The sequence below is a fragment of the Mirounga leonina genome, unplaced genomic scaffold, assembly GCF_011800145.1.
Source record: "Mirounga leonina isolate KUSES-001 unplaced genomic scaffold, KU_Mleo_1.0 Mir_169, whole genome shotgun sequence".
Classification (NCBI taxonomy): domain Eukaryota; kingdom Metazoa; phylum Chordata; class Mammalia; order Carnivora; family Phocidae; genus Mirounga; species Mirounga leonina.
Genome location: NW_023270431.1, coordinates 14,964,230 through 14,987,682, shown reverse-complemented (window position 1 = coordinate 14,987,682; position 23,453 = coordinate 14,964,230).

Genomic DNA, 23,453 nt, shown 5'->3' with positions numbered 1-23,453 from the left:
CAGATGGCTCAAATTCACAAATACCTACTCTTACAGCTTCACCACTTCTTACTTAATCCACACATAGGAGCTCATGAGAAGTTCCTTAGAACCAGTTAACTGAAATGGAAAAAAAGAGTAGACATGCCTTACAGATGGGTATGCATAGTCGCATGTACCATTAGAAAGTGCATCAGTGCTACATTACAGCCCAATTTGGGGCTATAGGAGACAAGAGTGAAGAGAAATCTTTTCCTAATCAGATGTCAAGCAGCATATCTAGTTATTAATACTAAATAAATGAATGAATATCTATGTTTATTTAAAGAAAGATTGTGTGTGGTATGGATCTATATTGATTCTTGGATAGTGGCTAAGTCTTGTCTTGCTGGAAACAAAGAATAAAATTGGAATATTTATGACAAGGAGGAAGAGGAAAGATACGGATGACCATCACAGAGGGGCAAAAAGGGAAAGAAATCATGTATATGTACCAAATAGATATCTTCTAGAGGCACCCACTTCAGAGATTCCATAATCAGGTAGACAAGATGGACCATCCTGTTGATGTCAATCAAACTTGTCCAAATATTCCACTGTCTCCTCAATGGGCCATGTACAAAGAGGATATGCAGAGATATGGGCTGGGCCTGGGCTCAAAACACATAGGCTTTCCCTCATTAAGGCTGGTCTGGTTACCACCTGCCCAACCTTTCAATAGATGTTATGGTTAGATTATTTTTGACCCCTTCTCTCAGATGCAAGGCAGTGATTTGTCTTCATGAGAATATATGTACATATTCCAAATATGAACTTGCTTTCCCTGTCTGAAATACTTCTGCCAGAACATCCATTAGTGGGTTTTACATAATGCTTTATTTATGGCCTTGTTATTGCGCACATCATTGCCTGCAAACAAAGAACTCATTTTAAAGTGAAAGAAATGTAACAATGGACTCATGTGGGAGGGATTCATTGGCTTACTATGAACTTATGAGATAAAAAGAATTTGATAGAATAGTGTTATGGCTTATTGAAGATTCAGTTGCACCCCAAAGTTATAATGCAGTCCAATGTATGATTCCAATTTCTCTTCAGTTAGAATGTACAAGTCTGGGAACCAAGTTGAAGAGAGGCCTCTTTCAGTGATATATTTAATGATCCATTTCTTGGGGCGCCTGGGTGGCTCAGTCATTGGGCGTCTGCCTTCAGCTCAGGTCATGATCCCGGGGTCCTGGGATTGAGCCCCGCATCGGGCTCCCCACTCTGCGGGAAGCCTGCTTCTCCCTCTCCCACTCCTCCTGCTTATGTTCCCTCTCTTGCTGTCTCTCTGTCAAATAAATAAATAAAATCTTAAAAAAAATAAAAATAAAAAATAATCCATTTCTTGAACATCTGCAGGTCACCTCTGCAGCCTGGCCTTGGTAGGTTTGAAGGTACTAGTGGCCGAAGGAGGTGTGCATATAAGGAACATAATCATGATTCTGTTAGTTAGGTAGTTGAGACTACACACATCCCTTTGGGACTCCTTGTGATGCTGAAACAGATGTAAAGAATAAAGTCAGCCCACTGGTCACAGTGCTTATCCCTAATTTTTAAGGGAAAGTTAGTCTGGTACTCTTACACAGGGGCAAAGGAGGACTCATCCAGAGAAGTCACTGAAGTACCAATTATTAATCCCATGGCCAGTTACAATCATCAATGAGAAACTGCATCAACCCAATAGAGACAGGTCCAGCAAGGGTTTGGATACTATAATAATAAATATTTGGGTCATTCTGCCAAGTAGCTATGCTATTGAAGGGCAGGAAGAGATAGTCTCAGAAAGTAAGAATATAGAATGGTTTGTGTAAGAAGAAAGGCATAATTATTAGTGTTTAGCCTAGTGACCAGGTACACAGTTGGCCACTACGATGGCTCTAACTTAAGTAAACCATCCTCTGCTACCTTTGCTGAAAAGTAAAGGTGATGGCTAATGTTATGGTAATGGTTCCATGGGGAGCATAAGTGAATTGAGATTATCCTTTAATGAGAGAGTGTCTCCCTAGTCTGAGAATTTTTTCCTTCCAGCAAATATCTGGAATGGATAAAAATTGGCAAGAGGAATGGAATATACTTTACAGTCTCCACTAGCTCTCCTCCACTTTCAGGTCTACTCTCCACACTTTGCTACCTGCTCTATATTGTTAGAGGCTAGCCCTTATAGGTCAGCCATCCATCTTTTACTTCTGGATTTTACTTGGATTTGGCCAATGCAGATACCAATAGGTAATATTGGAAGGTTGGTGGAAAAAGAAGTTGGCCTGCATTTGTGGTAAATGCAAAATGATGATTGATTCTCCCTAGATGTAGAGTTCCTATTGAGTGATTCTAGGCCTGATTGGGATCTCATTTTTTTTTTCTTTTTGCTTTTTTAGTAATGGGTATAGTAAAGATTACCACAGTTTCAAGCCCAGAGTGCCTCAATATCCTTTTATTTCTTAACACTGGGCATATGTTTTAGAAGCTTAATCTTTGGATTAACTTCAAAATCCTATATGAGTATGTCTTCTGTTTTCCGTGGACTGTGACTTTCACAGGTAGTTTCCTCAGAGAAGGAAGAACAAATTTCTTCTGCTTGCAAAGGAGTTCAGGAAAATTTGGGGCTTAATGGTCCTAAGGCTTACTTAGGTACCTACAGTCAGATTTACCCACCCCAAGTACTATAGTCTTACTCCCTCTCCAATAATACCCTCGTTTTATGTAACAGTTATGACAATTATTGTTCATCTTAGATTTCAGGCCCTATTAATAGCAATGTCTTCCCTGAAGCTTCAAGAAGTAGATTTTCTTAAATTCTATATTTGAAGCTCCCTTGCTCCCTGTGTTTTGAATGGAGATTTCAAAGCTCTGACCTTGTTTTTCCTATAAACTCTCTTGTGTCAATGGGAAGTGATGATTTTCCCTTACATTCTGAGTGAGCATCATTATTGCCACGGTAAATGATCAAGTGGAGCAACTCCTTGATTTCCTAAAGCCTTGCTTTTAACTGGCACTTTATTCCAAGCAACCACAGGCAATAATTTACATAATCATAATACTCTTGCAAATCACTGATTAACAATATCGCACTATATCCCACATAAACAGGTGAGTCATTCATCTCAGAGCTCAACTTGAGGATTTTTATCTTGGGACTACCTCTTGTCCCAAGAACTATACTGGTTAATTGAAACCAGTTATGAAAATGCTACTGTGAATATTTAAACAAATATAATTAATTCAGGGAATCAGTTACATAGACAATAAAAGAGCCAATACACCAATAGGGATCTGTGAAAGAGAACCCAAGATGAGAAATAAGAGGAATCTTTTACCATGGCTAAGCTGGAGGGACAAGCGAAGGAAGTATTATTTCCAGAGCTGAAGAATCCAGATCCTCACTGGAACACGGACCCAATGAGGCCAGTCTTGTAGAAGCAACTGTGTCAGAGATGCCACCAGGCCCTGCTAGTCCCTCTCTTTGGCCAAATTCAGCCAGATGTCACTTCACACAGATGTCAAGAAAATGTAGCCTGGATAGATCAGTGTTTTTTGATACTCATCAGAGCAGGGGGAAAGAGAGGAACGTATTTGAGGTCAAATGACCCAAGGGGTGGCAGAATGTTCATAAGCTATACTGAATTCAGGTCACTTGAGAATGACTTAAGGGCTCACTTCCTGACATTTGTCAGACTACTATGGGACCAGGTCTTAGCTCTAATATTTGACTTGCTTCTTCTTTCTTGATGTAATTTCACTTTCATTCAGTATTGGTTTGTAGAAAGCAAAGAGTAATCCCAACCAACTCATGTAAATATAATATTTATTACTTTTAATAAAAACTGACAGAAAAACTATTAAAACAGGAAAATACACACCACTCAACCAAAGAAAAATTCCTACCAGTTCCTAAGTGTACACTAAAGCCCTCCATAAGTATTTCTACTTCTATTGTTTTAGTCCTTGAGAGTCCAAATTCCAACCTAAAAATTTCAGTCAAAAGAGAGAATTTAGACCTTATTCGCTATTGGGTAGATGACATGTGGTCATAAATGACTCTGTAGGTCGTTTTCTTAGATATCTATAAAATCAGACACCTAACACTCAAAATGGCCATAACTCAGTCCAAACATGCAATGTTCTTTCAATCAGTATCTAAGAAAGAATAGATTAGATTACTTAAGTAACCCTTAGATGAAAATCTCAGAGTTGTTGTCATTGTGTCCAGTTTGTGGGGGCAAGCATCATCAGAAACAGAGAATGAGATTACACTGTCATCAGAAGAGCAAGGTATCTGTGTTTTATTTGTTGTTAAAACAACTTCCTATTATCTTTTTTGACTAATTATCAAGGTCTTTTTTTCTGATTACTAAGACATCCTTACGTCAGAACTCTGAATGTGACCTTGCTACCTATGAATCACAATGTCAGATGTCAAGGTTGGTGTGTGTTTTTCTTTAAGCTGATAGACTGCTATATGTGGCCATTGGTAAGACTAAAGTCTGAGTGTTACTGTTCAGCCTTGGAAGCATCCTGCTGATGGTTATCTTAAGTTGCAAGATTTAACTTATTTTCTATGAATGCATACAACATTTGCCTTCCCTCTTTAAGAAAATAAAAAACCCTATATTGATTGTAACTGGTGAATATTCACACATAGTAATTCCATAACCTTCCTGACATACATCCTAGTGCTGAGGGAATTCTTATTCTGGAGACTTAGGCTGGACTTCTCCTGCACTGTCTTCAATAAAAAGGAAGTTACTACTCACTGTTTTCTCATAACATTCTTTTCCCAGCCAGAAGTCAGTTTTTGTTATCATTTTCTTCTTTATCTTTGTAATTTCAATTCTACTTTCAGTCACAACGCAGAGTACTAACCACTATACGATCACGGCGCGCCACCCTCCCGGCGGCCAATTCTACTTTCAGTCAAAAATATCTTCCATTGCTCATACATGCTGCTTATAATACATTTACATTACTTATATATTATATTACTTGTAATTACTTAATTACTATTACTATTGCTTATATATTAAGAACTATAACATTCTTACACAGACTCTTCATATTTGTAACTTTTGTTTTTTATATGTCTATCTACATTTGACAACTTTTAAATTTTAAATTTAAAATCTAAAGTGTTTCTTCTTTCTGCTTACTTCTCTTTTTTCCTCAGCACCTTGCTCACACCTTTAACTATAAATAACCTCACATTCTGTTTACATATCTACTTTTCCACCTCGCCTTAGTGGGCGAGGATTAGAATATCTTACCAGTGTTTTGGTTCAGAGTGCCTCCCAGAGCCCAGCACAAAGAAGGACTCAGCAACTATTTAATTCAATGGATGAATGACTTTAAGAATAAATGTACTACTTATGTGTATGGCAGCGTTTAGTTGCTAGACAGAAAATGCCAACTTCTATATCTAATTCATATTTTGTTCCATATTAAGTAATTAGTCTGCAGGTGGACTAATTTTCAACTAAAAATAGGATGGCAGTTGTCTTTTTATAAATTAGAAAACCCCCCTCTTACGTTTATGTAAGTCCACCTTTTATGTATTATGAGAGTCACATAATCAGAGAACAAATGTATTTTGTGAACATTATTTCATCAGTGATTAACAGTGCTCAAAACATAGTAGATGTTTTGTAAGTATTTGTGGAGTTATTTGACATATTGGTTAATAAATATTTTTAAAAGGCGATAGCCTATAACTTTTGTATAGATACAGTAACAGAGTAAATAGAACAGTAGATTATAGTAGGCAAAAAAAATAACTGAAATGTATTTAAATTTTTTCTTAAAGATTGCAGTAATGAGGATAATAGTTAATTCTTTTTGAGCATTTTTTGAGCCAGAGACAATAATAAAAATTTCATATGGATTGTATATTTAGCCCCCCAAAAGCATTTAAGATAAAGAATCTCCATTTTTTTTGATAAATAATATGAAACACAGAGACTGAGTAAATTGCCCAAAATCTTGTATCTCATAACTAGCCTTGTCTGTCAGCATTTAAATCCATGAAATTAACTCACTGACCATAATCTTTTTAAAGATTTATTTATTTATTTTAGAGAGAGAGAGAAGGGGGAAGAGGCAGAAGGAGATGTGGAGAGAGAATCTCAAGCAGACTCTCCACACAGAGCCAACCCAGGGCTTGATCCCAGGACCCCCAAGATCATGGCCAGAGCCAAAGTCAAGAGCCAGGAGCTCAACTGACTGAGCCACACAGGCGCCCTTCCACTGACCATAATCTTTCACCATTTTGTTGTGTTAACTCTCCAAGCACAAAATGAATTTACTATTTTGAGTATATGCTAATGTACTACAAGCAAAACAGAGACCTGTGTACTTGTGTTAACAAGGCGAGCCAAGTTGAAGAAGTTCTTTCCGTTTATTTGCTATGCATCCATTATGCTCTGAAGTAAATTGTGCTATTCCATTATTCAAGGATATAGTCTGCACAAAAGCAGCAAGCACTTCTAGCAGACCTGCTATAGGAAAGTATGTGACATATTTAACAGATTCAGCCAAAACAGGGACACAAAATGGATCCTTTCTTCAAACTTGTCCATCATTTTAAAGATTGGTATATTTTCTTTCCCAAGGAAAACTATTAGGTTGTTTTGTGACTTTTATTTTCCATAAAGAATCACAGTTTCATTTCAACTCACAGTGATGCTACATAATTTAAAATTGTTAAAAATCATTAATACACATAATAGGAACAGATTTTAAGGGGATTTGACTGTAATAGGCTATTAACTCAGCAAGTGGTGTTTAATATTTCCTCCAAAAAATACTATTACTGTAAGACTTACATCATTTTTTTTTAAAGATTTTATTTATTTATTTGACAGCGAGAGCAGGTACACAAGCAGGCGGAGTGGGAGAAGGAGAAGCAGGCTTCCCGTTGAGCAGGGAGCCTGACATGGGGCTCGATCCCAGGACCCTGAGATCATGACCTGAGCCGAAGGCAGATGTTTAACAGACTGAGCCACCCAGGCGCCCCGACTTACATCATTTTTGAAATAATATGTACCTATATTGATAGCATCAATCTATAATAGACTATAGATCATAGTTTGAATTTGCCTCAATGAGAACAATAGATTTATCAGTTGTCCTCGGTGTTTTATTTAATACTTACTTATTCTTTCATTTTTGGATGTTAAATTATATATTTGATATATTCTTTCTCTTTTCTTTCCTTTTTTTTTTTTGTTTGTTTATTGTAGAAGACTACAGGATTTCTGGAATGCATAATCAGCAGATTTTAGCTTGAACTTGTTTGTCTCCTTAGGAAACACGTCTTCTTTTAAATTACAGGAAGAAACCATGCTTCCTATTAACTCCGAAAAGTATTTCAGAACCAAGTATTCAGGGGATTTTTCTTAAAATGCACTGAAATCATAGCAGAGGAAAGTAGGTCTCCACATTCTTTGCAGGTTGCTTGTAAATCTGAAAGATACACACTCTATTTTGAAATATGCTGTGACAGACTCGCCACATTTACTGTAGTATTTATATAAGGAGCTCCTCCAACAGTTCATCTTCTTGCTTACTGATGAGTGGAGTTGTGTATGTCTCAGCTGGAACTATAATTGGCACTTACTCTCCTCTCTGTCTTTCAGAATACTGGCATCTCTTTTCAGGAAGTTCTTAAGCTCAGGGGGAATTAAATGAGGGCAGGAGGATCTTTGGAATAGGTGAGATCACCCATCAAGTACCAACTCATTCACATTCTAAACACTTATTTGAAAAGCAACTAGTACCTCCTGCACAACAGAATTGTAGAAATTTTAACAATGTCTTTGCATATTTGTTTCCTGTTTCACCTACCCTTGTTGGAGTCAGTTCGCAGCATTTTTCGATTGAAATTCTTTCTGCCTAGAAATCCACCTGATTGTAAAAATGAATAATAGTTTTCTTACCCACACATAAACTACATTTATAAATCATTTTAATGATGTGATAACATGAGATTGTATTTAAACTGGAATTTCTTAGATATTCATGCTTTCTTATAGATAATTTTTTCCTCAAAACAAACTCGAACAACATATAATAATACCAAAACTGTTTATTGAACATTTAGGTGCCAGGCACTATGCTAAGGACTTTATACATATTACTTCTTAGTTCTGATATTTATTTCATGATATTCGCATTTTACTAGTAAAGAAATTGAAACTCAAGAAAGCTAAACAATATTTTCAATAACCTATTTCTAAAAAGAGATTGGGCAGGGTTTAAATCTAGGTCACTTTGGCTCAAATATATAATGTTCCAGCCTGAATCCGGTTTTATAAAGGAGAATATATTTCCCTGATGTTAGTATTGGTCAACTGAGATGAAATATATTTCAAAAAGTAATTTTTGAATTTTTAAAAATATATTCTGGTACAGAGGATTTTTAGAGCAATGAAAATATTCCATATAATGATGGATATATGTCATTATGTATCTGACCAAACCCATAGAATATACAATGCCAAGAGTGAACCCTAAGGAAAAACTATGTATTTGGGGTGATTATGATGCATTAATGTAGGTTCATCCTTGGTAAAATTGTATCATTCTGGTGAGTGATGTTGATAATGGGAATGCTATATATGTGTGGGGGCAGGGAGTATATGGGACATCTCTGTACATTCTTCTCCATTTTGTTGTAAATCTACAACTACCCTTAAAAAAAATTAAGAGGTGGGCGCCTGGGTGGCTCAGTTGGTTAAGCGACTGCCTTTGGCTCAGGTCATGATCCTGGAGTCCCTGGATCGAGTCCCGCATCGGGCTCCCTGCTCGGCGGGGAGTCTGCTTCTCCCTCTGACCCTCCCCCTTCTCATGTGCTCTCTCTCATTCTCTCTCTCTCAAAAAAATAAATAAAATCTTAAAAAAAAAATTAAGAGGGAACAACAAATGTTGGTGAGGATGTGGGGAAAGGGGAACCCTCTTACACTGTTGGTGGGAATGCAAGTTGGTACAGCCACTCTGGAAAACAGTATGGAGGTTCCTCAAAAAGTTAAAATTAGAGCTGCCCTAGGACCCAGCAATTGCACTACTGGGTATTTACCCAAAGATACAGACATAGTAAAAAGAAGGGGCACATGCACCCCAATGTTCATAGCAGCAATGTCCACAATAACCAAACTATGGAAAGAGCCGAGATGTCCTTCAACAGATGAATGGATAAAGAAGATGTAGTTCATATATATAATGGAATATTACTCAGCCATCAGAAAGGGTGAATACCTACTATTTACATCGACATGGATGGAACTGGAGGGTATTATACTAAGTGAAATAAGTCAAGCAGAGAAAGACAATTATCATATGGTTTCACTCATATGTGGAATATAAGGAATAGCACAGAGGACCATAGGAGAAAGGAGGGAAAAATGAAGGGGAAGAAATCAGAGAGGAAGACAAATGATGAGAGACTCTGGACTCCAGAAAACAAACAGAGCTACAGAAGGGAGGGGGGTGGGAGGATGGTGTAACCTGGTGATGGGTATTAAGGAGGGCACGTGTTGTGATGAGCACTGGGTGGTATACGTAACAAATGAATCATTGAACACTACATCAAAAACTAATGATGTACGGGCGCCTGGGTGGCTCAGATGGTTAAGCGTCTGCCTTCGGCTCAGGTCATGATCCCAGGGTCCTGGGATCGAGTCCCACATCGGGCTCTCTGCTCATTGGGAGCCTGCTTCTCCCTCTGCCTCTCTCTCTCTGTCTCTCATGAATAAATAAATAAAATCTTTAAAAAAAAAAAAAACTAATGATGTACTATATGTTGGCTAATTGAACATACTAAAAAAACCAAAAAACAAACTTCTCTCTCTGTCTCCTTCTTTCAGTTCAGTATATATATTCTATATATAGAATCGGTATATAGAATATATATACTGAATTGAATACCCATAGAGTAGTTCTGAGTATTCCATTTTAATCCATTAATTACATAAGGTCAGCAATTACATCCCATCTTTCACTCTTGATTTTACTGATTTAGGTCTTCTCTCTTTTTTCTTTTTAAAGATTTTTTAAAATTTATTCATTTGACAGAGAGAGAGAGCACAAGCAGGGGGAGTGGCAGGCAGAGGGAGAGGGAGAAGCAGACTCCCCGCTGAACAGGGAGCCTGATGGGGGCTCTATCCCAGGACCCTGGGATCATGACTTGAGCCAAAGGCAGACACTCAGCCAACTGAGCCACCCAGGTGCCCCTCTTTTTTATTTTTCATCAATCAAGTTTTGACAATTGTTTTGGTATCTTTCAAAGAAGCAACTTTTGGCTCATTTTTTTCCCTGTGCTCTATTTCATTGGTTTCTACTGTAAGATTTGTTATTTCCTTCCTTCTTTTGGGGGGTTTAGTTTGATCTTCATTTGCTAGTTTCTTAAAGTAGAAGTTTACATTACTGATTTAAAATCTTTTTGTTGTTGTTGTTGATTTTTAATTTAATTCTGTTGTGATCAGAAAACATAATGAAACAAGATGAAACCAGAGAGGGAGACAAACCATAAGAGACTCTTAATCTTAGGAAACAAACTGAGGGTTGCTGGAGGAGAGGGGGGTGAAGGGGTGGGGTAATTGGGTGATGGACATTGGGGAGGGTATGTGTTATAATGAGCACTGGGTATTATATAAGACTGATGAATCACAGACCTATACCCCTGAAACAAATAATACATTATATGTTAATTAGTTGAATTTAATTTTAAAAAATAAAAAAATAGTAAAAAACAAAAGGAAAACATACTTTGTATGATTTCAATTCTTTTAACTTTCTTGAGAATTGTTCTATAGCTTAGCATATGTTCTATCCTGAGGAATATCCCATGTGCACTTGAAAAGAATTAATACTCTCTGAAAGCATTGAAGACTAGACTAAGGAGGCTGGAGGTAGATTACAGAAAGTCTTTGCTGTTCATTTAATTTTTTGAGGGGGTGCATTGGAGAGTGATATTATTTGAATTATTTTAGGATAATAATTAATGGGATAAAGTGGTGAAGGACATTAGGGGCTTATATATGTAATTGTTTGAAGAAGACATCATTGTCATGGTTTATCTGTTTCAACCCAACATAATTGGCACCTCTTGAAGAATATTCTACATTGCATGGAGAAGCTAGAACATGCATTTACCAGAATCATCTTTTATATACAGTTCCAGATTTTAGTAATGAGAGGACCCTGCACGTGATTTGAAAAGCAGAAGAAAAGGGAAAGCTATTTCCTCAAGATAGAATTGTAGCCAGAATGAGAAGATGTGAAGTTCATAGCAGGCCACTAAAAAGCTCATGATAACCACTCACTTCTCTGCTGCAGAATGAGACGGTACAAACTTTTTAAAGATTCATGAGAATGTGGCAGCTCTCTTCCAAGCTTTTGAGAATCATTTTTGTGCTTCAGGCTAGGATAGTCAACGTTTTCTTCCCTAACCTCCAGTGGCAGCAACCTTACTTTTGCCACTGGCTTCCTGCATCTTCATTCCACAAACATTTCCCAATAATCATGTGAGCCCCTAGTAATGCATTAAGCCTTTGTACTCAGAATACATTGAGTTGCTTCTCTTTTTCCTGACTTAATGCTGATTGATGCAGTTTTGGTGCTGTAAGTCTAAGGTAATAGAATCTATAAGATGGGACTCTGAAACTTGTTCTGTAATCCTATTCGATTTTACTTTAGTAATAGTTTCATTGCCAGTGAAAAATGGAAATTGAAACACTAATAGTCCTTAGGATACAGTTGTGAAACAATGAATTAAATGATCACAGATAATCAAGTACCTAAATAAGATAGACTTTAGGAGACCAAATAACTATAGCAATATATATAATGGAGGAAAAAAATACAAGAACTGTGGAATGGGCTGGCATCTTTTAAATGTACTGGAAAACTTGGAGAAAGAAAATAGACTCATTGCTTTTAATTTCCAATTCAAGGCCAAGGCTCTGAAGTAATTTCTTATTTATTATAGTCTTAGGGCCAACATTTGTGAAAACCAAACTCAAAGTCTGCCCTTCTTATGGATAGCTAAATTATTTTAAGAGCAAATCAATTTATAGTCTTGTCAGTTCTTTATTGTTAAAAATTAGGACATCGATTTGGAATAAGTAGAATCTCGAGAATAGGCATGGAGTGTTTGAGTAGATGTTGATACATCTGAATACCTTCTGTGCTGTGATGGGTTGATTGTGTCTACCCCAAATTCATGCATAGGTTCTAACCCCCAGTACCTAAGAATGTGATTCTTTTTGGAAATAGGTTAATTGCAGGTGTAATTCATTAAGATGAGTTCATTATGATGGCCCTTATCCAGTATGACTGGTGTCTGTATTTTAAAAAAAGGATATTTGCACACAGACACAGGCTTGCAGGTACAGAGAATGACATGTGGAGCATGAGATAGAAATCAGAGTGATGCATCTACAGGCCAAGAAATGCCAAAGATTTTCAAGATACCACTGGAAACTAAAAGATAGGCATGGAATAGATTTACCCTTACAGCTTTTGGAAGGAACCGACTTTGCTGATACCTTGATGTTGAACTCCTAGCCTCCAAAACTGTGAGACAATAAATTTATGCTTTTTAACTCACCCAGTTTATAGGAATTTGTTTTTTTTTTTTATTAAAGATTTTATTTATTTATTTGCGAGAGAGAGAATGAGAGACAGAGAGCATGAGAGGGAGGAGGGTCAGAGGGAGAAGCAGACTCCCTGCCGAGCAGGGAGCCCGATGCGGGACTCGATCCCGGGGCTCCAGGATCATGACCTGAGCCGAAGGCAGTCGCCTAACCAACTGAGCCACCCAGGCGCCCTATAGGAATTTGTTATGGTAACCCCCACAAACTAATACAAATGCTATCCCCCAGTAAGCCTACTTTAGCTGAAATAGTAACCTTGCTCTCTGATTGAGGATTTTAGCTTTTTCTTTATAGATCTGCAAGTTCCTTCATCATTAAAAAAAAAAAAAAATCTTTTTAGGCCAAGAATTACAGTGGAAGATACCACCATTGAAATTAGCGTCCTGAATCCAATGGGGATAATAGAGGCTCAGAGAAAGAAAGGACAAGCTTCAGTAGTTCCCCATAAGAAACAAGATGGGCATTGTTACTATAATGAGTAGCAAGAACAAAATAATAGTGAAAATGATTTTCCTCATGGAGGCATTTGTGGTAATTTATTGATTATTATGATTAGGACCAATGTATGTGCATCTGCTAAAATGTTGCCTTACTTATTTAACAGTGATCCTAAAAGTCAATTGTAAAGATGATCCTCTCAGCAACACTTCAAGCATTACATTTGCATGTTCAATATTTTCATGTTCACTTTGTCTAGAAGGAGAAATGGCCAGAGATGCAGATCTATGTTATTTCATGGAAACTGGCTAATAGTTAGGCTGAATGGTAAGAGATTTGAAAGAAAAAAAAATGATGGACAAGAAGTTCTAGGGAAGAAGTATTTGGATGGAACTTTCATAAGAGCACAAATTGGACACTCATCAACTAGCTGCATATGAATCTGACTAATCAGGTGGATAAGGTAATCTATATTATGTATGTGAGTCTGCCACTTTGCCAGCCACACCAGGCCTCACTCAGGATGGGAATGTTTTCATCAGTGGAAATAACAGAGGTACAGTTGAACAGGAAGATCAGATGATCATCTATCTTTAGTCACATTAATCTTTTTATTCCACTGACATAAATCGATAGTCAAAGATAAGGCTTACTATTTTGGCTGGGGTGACTGAAAACACAGAGGTGCAAATATACAGTGGGGGTCAATATAGAGGTTCTCATGTCCAATAATAAAAGTTAAAGCAAAGTATAACAACTCAACCCAGGAAGGACCACTAATAACACAGATCTTTCAGGAATAAAGGCTTGGATTATCCTGCTGGGTGAGAGCATCCTGATATGCTAAGATGCTAGCTGAGAGCAAAGTGAACTTGAAATGGCTAGTGGAAAATGGAAGTTAAATATCATCCATAACCATGTATCTAGTTGCATGTCCATATAAAATATTATGCATATAAACTATTTTGGAGTTTATCTTCATCTCTGTCACTTCTTATATTTAATATAAATGCATTAGTGTTGTTTAGCCCTATATTTCAAAGTTTCAGTTATGGATATCTAGATCTTCACAAAGCCATATATGGATAGTTTTGTGACTGATCAGAAGACAAATGAACCTCATACTGAGATCTATGTAGTGGTCTCTCAGACTTTCTGTCTCTCCTTTCAAGCAGAGGGCAAGCATCTCTTCAGTTATGTGGGAAAGCCCAAAGCTTATTCAAAAATAAAATATGTAAAAAGCAATGTTCACAAAAGACAAATTGTCAAATTAGCAGTTTTCAACTTGATATTACCACTGTTCTCTTCTAGGTCTCCACTGTGTTGTTGGGAACAGTAGTTTTTCCTTGTTAGATTCAAGGCTAGTTCACTAATGAAAGGGACCTAATCCAAGATATGAGAGACAGAAAGAAGGAGAAATCAAAGGTATCAAAATGCATGGGAGATGTGAAATTCTCCCTGGCTTCCCGCTTCCCACTGAGGACCCTGTGTTTTGTTGCTAATGACTGAGATGAAAGGTGCAAACTTCATAGAGGTTCTTGAAAATCATAGAAGCTTTCTGGCGAGGCTTTGAGAACAGCATACTTTGATGCTTTATACTGAGCTTTCTAATATACACTTCCTAACATTTAGTAGCAGCTTACCTGATCTTTAATGAACATTCTACTGACTTCCACTCTACCAGTTTTTACAGCAATGATCTAAATCCATATTAAGCAATTTATATTTTGATTGCATAGAGTGGCTTCTGTTTTCCTGACAGTGTTCTGAATGATACAGTGATTATGGCCTGAATCAGAGAAATAGTTATGAAAAAAAAATTTTCATTTTATGTAAACTATATAGTCTGTTTCATTAGTCGCTTAGAATATGGATAGTGTCTTACAAATTACAAATTAATCATACTTCATTTTGTTTTCCATTTGAGAAGTATACTTACAATGTTTGAATGACATTTATAGGACTTAAGAAAAAATCCCTGAGGTTTCCCAAGAAGAGAATGTTGTCACCCACATAATTCTTGGTGGAGAATCTACTTCTGTGTATAAATCTGAAGTCTTTCATTCTATGCAGTGGGTTATCAAGATCGATGTTAGATTTTCTTTTTTCTTTTTAAAATTGGTACCATAACATTTTCCCAAAACTGTTATTAAAATTTTATTTTAATAACGTAATTTTTTTTCACAGCCTTTCATCAACTATTGTAGAACTAAACTTAGGAATTTTAGGCAAAAAAAATGGGTTTAATTTTTAGCACATTCAGGGAATTAGCAATGTAAGGTAGGAAAATATCTACATTTTCTCAATTGCCATCGCTGTTGCTTGCTATTAAAATGTTTTTTATTTGAACACAAAATAGACTTTCAAAGCTAATACTGAAAAAATTCCAGATTTAAGTTTTTTCCTGCTGCCTCCATTCTCCCTTATTTTGCAATTTTTGTTGTCCTATTTCATTTTATGTAATTATGTAATTATTATGAATTATGCAGTGTAAACTAATACTTTTAAGTTTGTTTAGAGTCAATAAATACTTTGAAATCAGATCACAGCTTTCAAACTTAATCATATCTTAAATTGCTTAGGTGCAATAGCCAAAAATATTTAAAATTAATATAAAAGAAGGGAATAAAGACCTCAGGATGAAAAAAAAGCATTCTATATCAATATACTTCAAGTAGATTGCTTGCAGGACTGCATGAGCAAACTCATTTACAATATGCTTTAGAAAATTGACTCATAAAATGAAATAGGACAACAAAAATTGCAAAAAGAGGGAGAATGGAGGCAGCAGGAAAAAAAACTTAAATCTGGAATTTTTTCAGTATTAGCTTTGAAAGTCTATTTTGTTTTCAAAAGATTTTATTATAATGTTAATAAAATTTTTTTGTTTTTTTTTTTGTCATCATGTCATAGATTATAGACAGAATCTTGTCCAGGGGATGGGGCCATTAGTTTAATTAAATATCATAAGTCATAAGAAAGAAATTAAATGTACTAAACTTGATTATATAAATCAGTAAGTCACTAACAAATTTTTAGAGGAAAACGTAGATTATAGTAATAATCATTTCAACAAATTTATTAGAAACCCTCCAAAGAACAAGAAATATCAAGAGACGTGGTCTTATTAATGACTATGACACAATAATCTAATTTAAAATAATTGAATTATTAAAGTCAATTGAAGCCTGTGTGATAAACTACACTACATACATCAAAGTCAATTAGTAACTAAGTCAGTCATAATGCCCTTCAAACAAATGCCTATATTGATTCACATTAAAAGAATTTAACTGGAAATCAAAGATACCAGATGCAGTAAAGCTTAGCGATGATTCACAATTTCTAATGTAATCAGAAACTAACTCATTTAATACATAATTGTTGCTACTAAATATAAGCTGCTTAGAGGGAAATGAGTAATAAATAATATATATATATTAAGATATATAAGATATCTTATAAATATATCCTTATATATCCTATATATCTTCTAGGTGTTGTACAAGATGCTAATCACTATCATGTTTTAAAACAGTTGTAAATAGGGCGCCTGGGTGGCTCAGATGGTTAAGCGTCTGCCTTCGGCTCAGGTCATGATCCCAGCGTCCTGGGATCGAGTCCCGCATCGGGCTCCCTGCTCCTTGGGAGCCTGCTTCTCCCTCTGCTTCTCTTTCTCTCTCTCTCTGTCTCTCATGAATAAATAAATAAAATCTTTAAAAAAAAAAAAAACAGTTGTAAATAAACCTTGAAGACATTCTGCTAAGTGAAATAAGCCAGTCACAAAAGGAAACTACTGTACAATTCCACTAGTATGAGATATCTATAGTAGTCAAAGTAATAGACAGAGAAAGTAGAATGGTGGGTGCGGGAGACCAGAGGATGGAGGAATAGGAGGGGGTTTGTTTAATGGATACAGAGTTTCAGTTTTGAAAGATGAGAAAAGTTCTGGAGGTGGAAGGTAGTGATGACTGCACAGAATGTCAATATACTTAATGCCACTGAACTATACACTTAAACATGTTCAAAACAGTACATTTTATTTATATATATTTTATCACAATTTTAAATAAGTAAGATATTGTTCCTACTTTTAAAAAATGTGTGATCTGCTCAGGAAACATGGCAAGAAGAGTGCAATAAGGGAGAATGATGTCAGTCATGATATACGGCAGCACCAGACATAATGTCAAAAAATGGATACAGCATTTAGTCTTTTCCTATAGGCCTGCTTGATTACAGCTGTGCCACATTCTTTTTTTTTTTTTTTTAAAGATTTATTTATTTATTTGAGAGAGCGAGAATGAGAGAGAGAGAGAGCACATGAGAGGGGGGAGGGTTAGAGGGAGAAGCAGGCTCCCCGCCGAGCAGGGAGCCCGATGCGGGACTCGATCCAGGGACTCCAGGATCATGACCTGAGCCGAAGGCAGTCGCTTAACCAACTGAGCCACCCAGGCGCCCCGCTGTGCCACATTCTTAATCTTAGCCTACCCTGGTGGATCTGGGGCATCTGGAACCTCCGTTTAGTTTGCTTCCAATATTGTGAAAAGGCATGCTGATCTGCTGTAGTGTGTTATCATGGCATGAAAAGTTTGGGAAGCATTATTGCTAAGTTTTATGAGTTTAGAGAAAGAGAGATCACTATGGATTGGAATCCATTTGTGAAACTAGTAAGTAAGACATTTGAAAAAGACATTGTAAGTTATGAGTATAGTTTTTATAGATGTAGTAGTTGTACAAATTGTTGGAGAAAACAAGTTAGAAAATATGAGGCATGTGCAGAAAGTACTGAGTAACTCAGCTTGGTTTTATTTTATTTTATTTTATTTTATTTTTTTAAAGATTTTATTTATTTATTTGACAGAGAGAGAGATAGCGAGAGCAGTAACACAAGCAGGGGGAACGGGAGAGGGAGAAGCAGGCTCCCTGCCGAGCAGGGAGCCCGATGTGGGACTCGATCCCAGGACCCTGGGATCATGACCTGAGCCTAAGGCAGACGCTTAATGACTGAGCCACCCAGGCGCCCTCAACTTGGTTTTAGCAAAAAATGTTACCTTAAGGGAACAGTGAAAGATTTGTAAAGTGGGTTGAGGAAAGCTTTGGGAATGACAGGTGGGAGAATAGATAAAAGGGAGGTATTGCAGATTTAGTTTCTGGTTTTTGAGTTTTATTTCCTTCATAAATAATCAGATAATACATAAAATCATGTTTATCAATTGATGGACCTCTCTTAATTTTACTATTAACAGGGAAAAATATTTTGATTTTTAAATGGCATTCTCCACTAAAAATTATAAGAATGTAAGCAAAATAGATGAATGATCTTTTAAATATATATATGTGTATAGTTTCAACATGTATAAATCTTTGACAGTTGAAGAAAATATTCTGTCTCTGAGACCGAAATAATGAAAGAAAACTGTGTGTATATTTGAGCAATTACTTTGTAAGGTAACCAGGTTCTCTATGATAATGTATATCTCTATAACACAGTTGCAAATCATGGAGATAAAAAATCTCAGAGCAGACATCTGACACAGTATATGTATTCCATTCAATAAACAGTGTTTGTCTGTAATTCTGTTACACTTCGCTGGAATCTCAACTTAATGAAATGAATGGTGACTAAGATGAGACCATTTCTTTGCTAACCTGACCCAGTGTTTAATCACAATTGGTTAGCAATATATTGCAATTTTTAAAATCTTTACCATCTTCTGAGACCACCCTGATTTGATAATTGGAGGTCCGTGTACCTTATTATTGTATGTCATTCAAGTGTCATGATTGGAGCGGCCTCTGAGTTATATGAAAAATGTTAAGTCTCAAGACATCGTGTATGATTTATGGTGATTGTTTTCTTCTCAATTTAACTAGATTCTCTAGGGAGCTGAAAAAGTATCCGTCATCAAATTACCCTCAGGCCTCTAAAACAGAAGCAGGAGAACTGTGAGTCCCTTGTAACTGGCAAAGGCCACTTCCTCCCTAGTGAAGATATTTCAAAACTGGTCCTGGCAAAGTAAATATTTCTAAATGTCCTTGAATTCTGCAGGGTTCACCTACTTCAGTCTTGAATCTAAGTAATAAAAATAAAGTAGGAGTCTTAGGCAAGTGGATTCACAATATAATTACCTCTATCATGGCTACCATCATGTTTATTTTCTCTAAAAATGGTATTGATAATTTGAAAACCTATTCATAGCTTCTAAGATTTTTTCTTTTTATCTTTCTTAGCTTTCAATAATCTCTCCTTTGTCCTAGAAATATCTTGAGCTTAATTAAATACAAACCAATTTAGTCACAATTAATTGAGAGTTCACTGAAGATACAATGATACAAGGCAATGCTGCAAGAAATTTAAAAAGAAGTTACACTGTCCCTGATGTTTTGAAATGAATAGTTTGAGAACGGTAAATATATATATACAATGGAAAACGACACAAACATTTTAAGATACTCTGCCTATATAAAATGAGTTCCTCGAAGCAGGTACTTCCTCTGCCTTATTCACCTTTTAATCTGTAAGGCATAATACAATATTCTTTTTATGTTAAATATTAATTGGATAGTAAGTGAGTGAGTGAATGAATGAATGAATGAAGCAAGGAGCTGTAGGATACCAATTCAGGTCAAGCGCACTTACGGAAATTGGGATTTTGAAAGTACCTTAAACACATCCTAAGTCAAATACAAAATTATTATTTCTCAAGAAATTATTGTGTGCTTAGGAAATCCAAGGGATTCTAATAAGTCATTAAGAACAATAATAGTGTTCAATAATATGGCTAGGAATAAAAAGTAATATGTAAATATCAATAGTTTTCAATTTGTAAGCAACAAGTAATCAGAAATCCCATTTACATTAGTAGCAGAAATGATAGTACTGAGTAAATGTATCAAAAATTGTTTAAGAGGGCGCCTGGGTGGCTCAGTTGGTTAAGCGACTGCCTTCGGCTCAGGTCATGATCCTGGAGTCCCGCGATCGAGTCCCGCATCGGGCTCCCTGCTCAGCGGGGAGCCTGCTTCTCCCTCTGACCCTCCCCCCTCTCATGTGCTTGCTCTCTCTCATTCTCTCTCTCTCAAATAAATAAATAAAATCTTTTAAAAAAATTGTTTAAGAGCTGGTTGAAAGAAATAAATGAGTATACTATGAAAAGATCTGATATACCATTTTAATGATTTTCCAAGCATAGAATATTCCTGAATAGGATGCTTCAATATTCAAGAAATGGCAGGTCTTCTTGCATTAATGATGCAACAGGGTACACTAAAATATTTTTTGCCTCTTTTTTCTTCTGGGCATGTAATAGAATTGACTTTCTAATTCCTTGAAGTTAAATATGGCCATGTGCCTTGCTTTGGCCAATACAAAATGAGAAGTTATTTGTGTACTTTCAGGAAGAAGCTTTAAGTGCCAGTGTATAATTTAACATGCTTCTATTACTACATTTTTCTACAGGATTTATGGTAACAAATTTTGAGATGAAGCTTCTGTTAACCTAGGTTTCTGAGTAGCTATTATGAGAACTACCTGCTGCCCCTGCTGAATTGTTATGAATGAATGGTAGGCCCAATAAATACAACTTTATTGTGTTAAGCCAGCAAAATTTGGTGATGCCTCAGAAATTTGAAAATATATTAAACCATGGAATATTAATCTACAACAGAGATCAACAAACTTTTTCTGTATAGGTCCAGATATGAAATACTTCTGGTTTTATGGTTTATATAACCTTGATCACACCTACTTACCTCTTCTGTTATAGCACAAAATCAACTATGGATAGTACCCAAATGAATAAATATATCTGTGTCCCAATAAAATTTTATTTCAAAAACAAGGAAAAGGCCAAATTTGTTCTATTGGTTGGAATTTGATGAAGTCTTATCTAAAACTTTAATATAATTAAAAAATTCACATCTAGGTTTATTTTTAATTCAAGTTGTTCTATAAGTCATATAGAAAAAATATGCTATCATAGCTATAAGAATCTGAAAAATAAAAGTAATTGGACAAAACTAGCTCAAACAATAAGACTATGGACTCTGAAAAACAAACTGAGGGTTCTAGAGGGGAAGGGGGTGAGGAGATGGGTTAGCCTGGTGATGGGTATTAAAGAGGGCACGTATTGCAACAAGCACTGGGTGTTATATGCAAACAATGAATCATGGAACACTACATCAAAAACTAATGATGTAATGTATGGTGATTAACATAACATAATAATAACAAAATAAATTTAATAAATATATTTGAAATGCCATGATAGATATTGATGCATGAATGGATAGACCAACATATATACAAGAATTTTTATATAATAAAGGTGTCACTGCACATCAATGAGGAAAAGATGGATTGATTGACATTTTAAAAACTGAGCAGCCTTCTAAGAAATATTTAGATCTATATCTGGCTCCTTATAACAAAAAAATTTTATGGAGTGTTTAAACCCTCTGAAAAATGAACCCAAATGCACTCAAAGAAAATATGGACGAGTGTTTTACACAATATTAAGATGTGGAGGTAGAATTGCTTGATATGATATCAAGTCCAAAATCTTGAAAAATGATTGATAAATTTACTTAATAAAAATCTAAATAAATGACATAAACAAAATGAAAAGTAGGGAAGTTTTGGAAACATTTTTATAACAATTATCATAGTTCAATTCTTATTTACTTAACATGTTAAGTGCTCTTACAGATTGATATGAAAGAGATCAATAACTTATTAATGAAATGGTATACGTCATGAAAACAGAAGTCACTGGGAAAAAAATACAAATGAATTTTTTAAATATAAAGAGATGCCTGGGCGCCTGGGTGGCTCAGTTGGTTAAGCGACTGCCTTCGGCTCAGGTCATGATCCTGGAGTCCCGGGATCGAGTCCCGCATCGGGCTCCCTGCTCGGCAGGGAGTCTGCTTCTCCCTCTGACCCTCCCCCCTCTCATGTGCTCTCTGTCTCTCATTCTCTCTCTCAAATAAATAAATAAATCTTTGAAAAAAAAAAGAGATGCCCAATGTCATCTATGTTAAGAGAATGAAACAAGAAGTACAGTTTTGTGAAAGTTTAAATTGTACACTTTTTTGTGTGGGTCAATGTAAATATCTGTGTGGGACAGTTATCTATCATAATTTAAAATGTAAATTCTTTTGAATTGGAAATTTCATGTTTAGAAATTTATCTTACAGATATTCTAATATATTTAGAAGTCTATACTTCTTAGGTATATGCTCTCAGTTCCTCAAGGTATTCTTCATATGATATGATTTTTAGGTCTTACATTATCCTCACTACCACTAATTTACTTATTTACTAGTATTCTCTTAAAAATCTGTCAAAATTGTTTGACTAATTAAAAGTGCAGAGGTTAATATATTTTTGCTCCCTTGATAGTGACACTACACTTTGATAACTGTAATTTAAGATTAAATATTTTTGTCACAATATACTATTAGCTCATATTTATTTTTTAATGAGTTATAATTGGTTGTGTGTGTGTTGTGTGTGTGCTCGGTAGACTTTATAAACTTAATGTGTATTTAAGATCTAGAACAAAACAAATCAAAATTAAATCTTTGCTGAATAAGTAAAGAGATAATGTAACCCAGGTACGACAGTGATCATATCTACATTTTTACTTCCATGGGGTAAACCTCCTATCCTATAAAGTGGTAATCAAGAAGTTTGATCTTCTTTCTCCACGATCTTGGGTCCTCTCAGGCATTTTCTAGAATTTTGGATCTCTTTGTGATTACCTTTATACCAAGATGACTCTATATAGGAGTCTACACAAGATGTGCTTGATTCCTCTCCATCTACTTTAGCTGAGCTGTTCAGGAAATTACTAGGTAAATCAGACTGTTATCCTCTCTGAGCCATTCTTACTACATCAGTGTCTACCAATATAATCATGCCAGATTACCATGGAAAAACACGCATTACTTTTTCTTAAAACATTTTATGGTAACTTCAATAAAGGTTGAAATGGTAGCTAAGTCAGCCATTCCACTATATCAGTTAGAAAGGAAAGAGTCCTTCAGGACTTAATCCTTCATAGGATTGGTGTGCCCAATGGATGCTCTTTCTCCTCACGCTAAATTTATCTCACTTGGAACCCTCTCTTGCTCACATATAGTCCTCTCTTCAACTCTGCATTTGGAAAACAACTTTCATCTTTCAAAAGGAAAAGTCATGACCCATTGTACTTTTAACTCAAGCAGTGTCTCAAGTTTTAGTTAATACTCATAGATGTGTTCTTTTGTTCAGTTTTTATAGGTTTCCAATGGTAGACGTTGCTAGAAAAGAGATATATGTCTATCATTTGGAAGCATTGCCCCAAGTAGTAG